This window comes from Aulonocara sp. 'chitande type north' Nkhata Bay, linkage group LG14, assembly GCF_057382095.1.
Source record: "Aulonocara sp. 'chitande type north' Nkhata Bay isolate Kocher_YH1m ecotype deep benthic linkage group LG14, A_spYH_male_GT1.1, whole genome shotgun sequence".
NCBI classification, from domain to species: Eukaryota; Metazoa; Chordata; class Actinopteri; order Cichliformes; family Cichlidae; genus Aulonocara; species Aulonocara sp. 'chitande type north' Nkhata Bay.
Window position 1 is genome coordinate 6,102,387 of NC_141357.1, and position 8,087 is coordinate 6,110,473.

Consider the following 8,087-nt stretch of genomic DNA (forward strand, 5'->3'; position numbering starts at 1 on the left):
ACCCAGTGATAAGCATGAGTAGGTGACTAGGTTTTGGATAAAGTGTACACTCACAAACCTGTCAAACCTGCATTTGAAATGTTGTCTATCATAGCAGTATACTATTGCAACATGGCATTTGGGTCTTCTAACTAAAATAAGAAAATAGGAACATAAATAGTGCCATCATTGCCAGACCTGGCCCACATCTGGTTGGCATACACTTCGCCATGACATAGTGTGGAAAATACAGTATGTCAGGTATAGGAAAAAAAAGTCTTAACAACTACATGAGAAAGATGTAGCTATATTTGTAAGTAAAGTTCAATTAGTGAGAAATCATCTATATTGTTAAAGTCTGTTTCATGGCACAGTGTTGTTTAAATGGACATTCATGAACTGCAGGACTGAGGAGAAGAGTTGTGTGAAATAACCCATTTGTCGCTCTCCTTTTAAAAAGAATTTCAGAAGAATAATGGTGTTATCACATCCGTTTTGATGCCTGCCTCTGGTGCCCTAAGGGATAAAAGTGTGTGTGTGTGTGTGGCCCAGGGTTTGATCACAAATGTTTAGGAGAGACAAACACATTAAAGCAAATTTAAAGCTGTCTAAGATGTGCCACAGGCAAAAGGGAGGAAAGGAAAGAAAATTAATTAAAAAAAATATAACAGACTTCGCTTTTCATATTCTTTGAAGTAATGCCATGTGACAAACAAGAGCAGAGCAAAAACACAGCCATTAAAAATTACAGACAAACCAGACAAAGGCTATCAATCTCAGGATAAATGATGACCAGATACCATCAAGATTTCATGATAAGAGGGATGATATGCTTACACATATACGTCATGTTTGAAAAAAACAAACAAAAACAAAACGTTATCAGTGCTGCAGTGTTTTTAAAGTAAAACCACAGTTCACATAAATCCTGCTCCTACCTTCTCCATTCTGATTTTATCAGTTGTCTCCTTGTGAGATGTATTCTGTCTGTTCACAGGTGTGAGAGTCTGCTAGTCTGTGTCATGACCACAACCAACAGCCAACCAAACTTGATTTATCACTCAAGTGAAAAAGACACTTTCAAAATACTTTTTTCACACCAGTCAAAACAGGGATTGTAAAGAATATACATGGCATCAAACCTTAATTTTTTGCCACTTTATGTAAGAAATGTATAATATAATACAGCGTTTCCCAACCATTGTGCCACAGCACATAGGTGTGCCACGAGCAATGATCAGGTGTGTCGTGGAAGATTATCTCAATATAGAATATTCTCATATAAATCATGGATAATGGATGTAGCGTTGGCCTCTCTTCAAAGATAAAGGCCAAAGAGCAGGAATATGTAGCTGACAGTAAACAAGTTTAAAAAATGGTTAAAATGACAGAAATCTTGGGTCTTTATCAATATCTATCATCAAATCTAGCTCTAGAGGAGCTGTGTGTGTCTGGCTGTGTGCTCAAGTTTGAAGTGAGGTCTACAATTGCAGTGGAAGCTCTGCCGGTAACCTCCATTTATTGGCCAAAGAAATGTACAACATGCTAGTTGTGTAATTTCAGTTAAAACGACATCAGCACTTACAACATCATCAACGGCTATATCAGTTACAGATTATCATTCCATAGAAAAAGATGAGCATGACATTTGTGAAATTCCATGATGGCCTAGTTCTGTGTAATTACTGCAACTTTATCCAGTCACAGATCTTAAGATGATAATCCAGTTTGCAGAGACAGGCAGCAAGCTGAGGCCGGTGCTGGATGGGGCCTGATTTCACTGTTGATATACTGAACCACACACACTCTCTGATCCCTGGATGTTGTAAAAGTACAGGGAACAATTAACTCACCGTAAGGCAGGAGGCTGAAGATGATTTAATGTTGATCTAACACTATTCTTCTCTGTTGTTTCAATGCTTATCTGTGATCTTATGTCTGTGGACTTGTTGGTACAAGTCACTGGGAAAGAAAAGACAGACCCGACTGTGGAGAAGTCAAATATTAAAATTTGTACAAATATGCAAAACTGGCTGGAGTCCCCTGTCATGAAAAAATATTCTGCAGTAACTGAATCCCGAAGAAAGTGAAAGAGGAGAAAGGCTGTGGCTGTAAATACCCATAAATGCTCAGTAGTAGATAGTAGTAGATCCAAAAACTTGACTTTTTTCCTGTCTGGCAGCTCCATCTTCAACATGCTTTGTTCAGTATTCATATGTTCACGCCATCTCAGCCTCACCTCTCTATGGCTGTGCCCCAATTCAGGGTCTGCACGCTTGAAGTACGCGCACTACGTACGATGCGTACTATACGTACGAGAAGTGCGGAAGTAAATATAATATGGCCAATTTTTTATCTATCTATCTATCTATCTATCTATCTATCTATCTATCTATCTATCTCCATATTCTGTGTGGATTTCATTGCATGTTTTTAACAGTTTGAGTTAACTGCAAACTGTGAACCAGTAAGATCACAAGACACACTGATCACTGATCTCTTACGCCTCCCTCCATTACTTTCTTTAAAAACACTGGAAACACAGTAAAAAATGATTATCACATTCAAGTGTTGTTAAAGTCAGTGGGTGCCACAGAAACTGCAAATTGCTGTAATAGCTACATTATATTGTAGGTAAACTGGTAAAACACTGAACTGTCACTCAGCCTCATGTCTGCTTTGATGATGTAATTTCTATGAATTTAATTTAATTTAATCTCTGATGTCAATAATGAATGAGAACCATAACATACAGCACACAATGTAATTACCATACAGCATGGTAGGTGGCACAGGCTTAGCCAGTACCTTTGAACCGGTGTTTTTCTCTTCAGGACCACATGTTGAGTTTTTGTTGTTGTTGTTGTCATAGTCCATGGAAGGTGTTTTATTAATGGTGTCCTATCCGTACAGACTGTACTGATCCTGCTGTGTCTCCAAAGAAAAACTGGTATCTTAAACTCATAGGCAAATTCATGTCAGCTGCTGGCTACACTCTTCACGGCACACATAATGAAGATCTGGGAATATCGAGTAGAAAATCAGTGTCTGAGTGTGTTTAGAGATCATGTGGATATTACTTTACTGTTTGGGCTTTAATCTCTGTGCGGCGGCTTTGGTTCTTTTCTCCCCACAGTTACTTTGGATTTCTTCCTTTGCCTTTCTTCCACGTGCTTCTTGAGTTCAGCTCAGAGCTCTCAGAGCACTCCTCCTGTGATGGTGAAATAATAAACAGCTCTAACGGCAGCCTGGCTGTCTGGCTCTCCTCTCCAAAGCTGTTGTGACACATCAGTCAGATTTCTAACATGTAGGGTGTTTGGAAAAGCAAAGCAGCTAATTGCCGTCACGGTTCTCACTGACAGAACCTGACTCGTGCAGTTTATGTTCAGACTTAACTCTGTGCCCTGCCAGTTTCTCTGGTGAGGTCAGGGTGCATGGAATCTCAGCACGTAGGGAAAAAAAACAAACAACGAAAAAAAAAACCCCCAACATGCAGCAGCCTGGAGAGCATGAGCTCATGCTTGCAGTACCTGGCCTGGCTGACAATGGGGTACTATCAGCCAGGAGCTATGGATGCTTCAAGTTTTCATGTTGAAACATCACGGTTGCGCAAGAGAGTGAAATATGATTTGTATGACATGCCTCAAACCCTATGTTTAAGTTAGATCATAAAATGGGGATGTGTCACTGGATAGCTATGCAGTCAGTGTCATGAACATGTAGGAAGAAAATAGCTAGGATCCGCTCACAGGGGAACACTTGGTTTTGTTTTTAGGAAAACCTTTTTAGATCTGTATAGTAAAAAACAAAAAAAACAAAAACAAAAACAAACCAAAACAAAAGATACAATTTATGTTGTAACTGGGCAGCGATAAGAACTGACGACTTAATGGGGAGCAAAATGGGACGTGATTAAAAGAGAATCGGTCATGTTAATCACATCTGGCACTTTGTATTTTTAAACTTCTCCATCTGTTTGTGTTTGCATGGAAACTGGAGGGGAAGAACTGTAAATGAGAGCGACCTTCAGTGATTAGAGTGTGACACAGTTTATGTTATCTGATCTGATCCCCATCTGCAACCTACTACATGAATTTTAAATGTCTTCATTGTGTGCCATACCTGTGTAACACTTGCTTCCAGCTCAAGTCAAGTCAACTCAAGTCGGCTTTATTGTCACTTCAACCATATACAGTTTAACAGTACACAGTGAGGCGAAACAACTATCTAAGGATGACTTTTTTTGTTATCAGACAGCAGACAAAGTGCACGTGCAAATGTGCAAACAAGAGCAGCAAGTGACAGTGTGACAAAAAAAAACAAACAAACAAAAACCCCACAACGTAACATAATAATAAGGTTTTGTGATGGTGAGTTGAGGTAGTGGAGGAACAGTAAACATTCCTTAGTGTAGCAGCAAAAATTAGGAAGTGCAGAAGTTAGTGCAAAAAGTCCAGTAATAATATTGTGCAAAAGAGCATTTACAGGTTGGTGTGTACGATGGTTTGGTGGTGTAGGTCAGTGTGTTTGCACTTGTGTTGATTAGTCAGTCCAGTCTCAATGTTTTGAGGTAGTTGAGTTAAGCTGAGTGATATTGTGTGTGTGTGTGTGTGTGTGTGTGTGTGTGTGTGTGTGTGTGTGTGTGTGTGTGTGTGTGTGTGTGTGTGTGTGTGTGTCAGTCCCTTTTTGCTGAGGAGACGGATGGCTTGTGGAAAAAAGCTGTTCCACAGTCTGGATGTGTGTGCCCGAATGCTTCGGTACCTTTTTCCAGATGGCAGGAGTGTGAAGAGTGTGTGAGAGGGGTGTGTCCGATCAGCCACAATGCTGGTGGCTTTGCGAATGCAGCGTGTGGTGTAGATGTCCTCAATAGAGGGGAGAGAGACCCCGATGATCTTCTCTGCTGTTCCCACTATCCGCTGTAGGGTCTTGCGGTCTGCTATGGCACAGTTCCCAAACCAGACAGTGATGCAGCCACTCAGGATGGTCTCGATAATGCAGCACCACTTGGGCTCCGGAGTGGCCGCTGCGTGCTACTGCCGCGCCGCCATGTAAGAACCTAGGGCCAGCTAGGGCCTAGCTCTAGGGCCAAGAAGGTATAGCACTCTGAGGGTAGGCCAGGGTTTCATGGAGCTGGGAAAAGTTTTGAGTCAGATGATAGATGCTTTGTAAAGTGTTGTGTTTGTTGTGGTGTGTGGTCAGCATAGCAACAGGTTGGTACTCATTTTGGCCGTCATCCTTTGAAAGCTGAACTCTGAGCCTCACAGTTCCTTCTCTCTGGGGAGACATTCAATCTTTTTCATGCTTGGATGAAATTAGCATCTCCTCAAGAAGAAAATATATGTGCCCACAACTCTCGAGTAAGACACATTTTGCTAGCATTATGCCATATTCCTTGTACGTTTATAAAAAAATAAAAAAAAATTTAAAAAAAGCGCTTAAGGACAAAAGACAAAGCACAGACAAAATTGGATGACTTGTTTCAATTTGACCTGTAGGGTTTTTTGCCATACAAAAAGTTTGCAGTCTCTTTTTTCTCTCTGCAAGCTAATGAACACTAATCATACACACTTGATAGTTAATTATGTAGAAATGATTATCCAAGATGCATTTCAGCTTAACAGAGGCGGGCTTGGGTTACCTTGTGCTGCTAGAGGTGTGCTCTGGTTGTGCCGGCTGGTGGCCTTCCTGGACTTTGGGTCCGTTTGATCTCCTTTTGTTTAATATGTGCATTGAAGGACAATATCCCTAATCAAAAAAATACTCCAGGATTCCTCAGTGTCATGGGAGGCCAAGGTAATGCCATCCAGAGTATCTGGTTAGATATAGTACCATATTTCTAAATGTTTTTAGAGCTGACTACAATAACCCAAGTTTTATCTGAATTTAGAAGCGGGAAGTTAGAGGTCATTCAGGTCTTTAAGACAGTCCTGCTTTTTGGTGTGTGTCTTCTGGCTTCAAAAGAGAAAAAGAGCTGGGTATCATCTGCATAACAGTGAGATTGTATGCCATCCCTTCTAATGCCTAGGGACCATTTATACCATTTGTTCTAACTGACAACATAATAATATAAAATAATTTTTAAGAAGCTAGATTTAGTTTCTGAACCATTTATGTTGAAGTGTTCACTGGGATTGTAATGCAAGGCCCTTAACATCATTATCTCATTATCTGACACACAGGGATACCGCTTTAGCCTTGAGAATCTGCTTTAGGATGCATATAGGGTGGTGGTAATCAAACAAGCTCCAACCCAAAGTGTAGTTTGACTCAAATCTGGTGCAGTTTCAGTTTAATTTCCCAAAGTCGGACCTATACTTGTAAAAGTTAAGGCGTACTGTAGCCGTTACAATGTGAAGCCAAAGGTCTTGGCCAAGAGTCAGTTTGCAACAACTTGTGAGTCAGAATAAGTTGAAAACTGAAGCCACAGGACCAAAGACTGCAGATACCCACTTGGTCTGGTTTTATAGGTCATCCAGTCCCCAAGTACTTGAAAAGCATTGTTGTTTTTACCCCCCCCAAAAAAAACAAAACAAAACAAAACAAAACATGAACATGTAGGAACAGTAAAAGTAATGAAATAATGAGTGAACCAGAATTCTCCATAGGCTGTGGCGCTTGGTGTTGTTCTTGAGGAAACTGAACTGTACATTTACATTAATGGTTCATCATGCACTGTAATTAAGAGAAAACTACAGACTAGAATTAAAAACTAGTTTGAAGGTATTTTGTATGAAAACATAATTGCAGTTACACTAACATCCCCATTACTGCAAACTTGTCAAGAAGTGAAACCTCTTCAGTTGCACAGCTGTTGTCAGTCAGCTGTCCTCTTGCCCTTGGAAGATTTAAAACATCCAGATAACAGGTTGTGTGAATTATGCTAATTAGAAGCTGAGAATAAATGAGTCTTCTGTATTGTCCTCATTGTGGTGTGGCAAAAAGCTGAATATGTAAAAAATAAAAAATAAATTTAAAAATGAAAGCTGTCAAATGATTCAGTGTAGCCGTTTATAGATAAAATTTAATTTGTCCTCAGTTTAATGTTAAACTAACGACTATTCATGAATTCAAGAATGGCAGATGTCATGATTTTTAATGGTCTAGTCAAAGGCATTTCCTGTCCAGCTGAAAACCTTCTACAGAATCTCAGGTCTCCTCTAAAAAGTGGAATTAAAAAAACAAAAAAAAACAAACAAAAAAAAAAAAAACACACAAACTAAAAAAAAAAAACCCCACTTCATCGCTTATCCAAGAGTAAGTCCTGTATTTGTATGTGAACAGCCAAGCTCAGACATGAGGATATCTACAACATAAAGTTTCCAGGACTTACTCTGTGTGGAAACCTCCTTAAACCCAGCATTTCTATGATTAGGTTATCAAAGAAGCTTTGTCAGCTGGAAAACTGACGCTCTAAAAAAGCCTCTTCGAGACAGGTTTGAAAGATGGTGTTCCCCTTTTCCAAACTGCATCTCTCCACATGCTTTACACTATAATTTAGAGGCAGGCTTCCGCAGCTGATTTTACGAGTAGGTGGTATTCAGTGCGGACCCATTCAGACGGCTGAGTTAAAGACCTGAAGGCACGGAGGATCAGAGGGGAGAAAAAAAATACTTTGTGGTAATGCAGCATGTACTAACCACACTGTAAACCCAGCTGAAACTGGCACCACACGCTTGCGCACACCACACGCTTTGCGCACACCACACGCTTTGCGCACACCACACGCTTTGCGCACACCACACGCTTGCGCACACCACACGCTTTGCGCACAGTTCCACAATGCACAAAAGGTCAGGATGATGGATTCCCAGACTGAAACAGCAAGAAGGGACATAATATTCTGTTTGCATGTGTGCGTCTGACATACGCATGGTGTAAAGACAACACACTCCTGAATTTATTGGCTCTCTGGAGCCCTGATAAAACTCATCATGAATTAGCTCATTTGTAGACGACAGAGCAGAGTGTGTGTACCGTGTGTATGTGTGCATTTTGGGGGTGAAAATTGGCGAGTAGGAGTATTCTTTTGCAACACTTGTGTTTTGGTTAATTAGAAACAACGCAAGTCTTGTCATGAACCAGTAAATCAGTGTTTTCTGCCACTGACA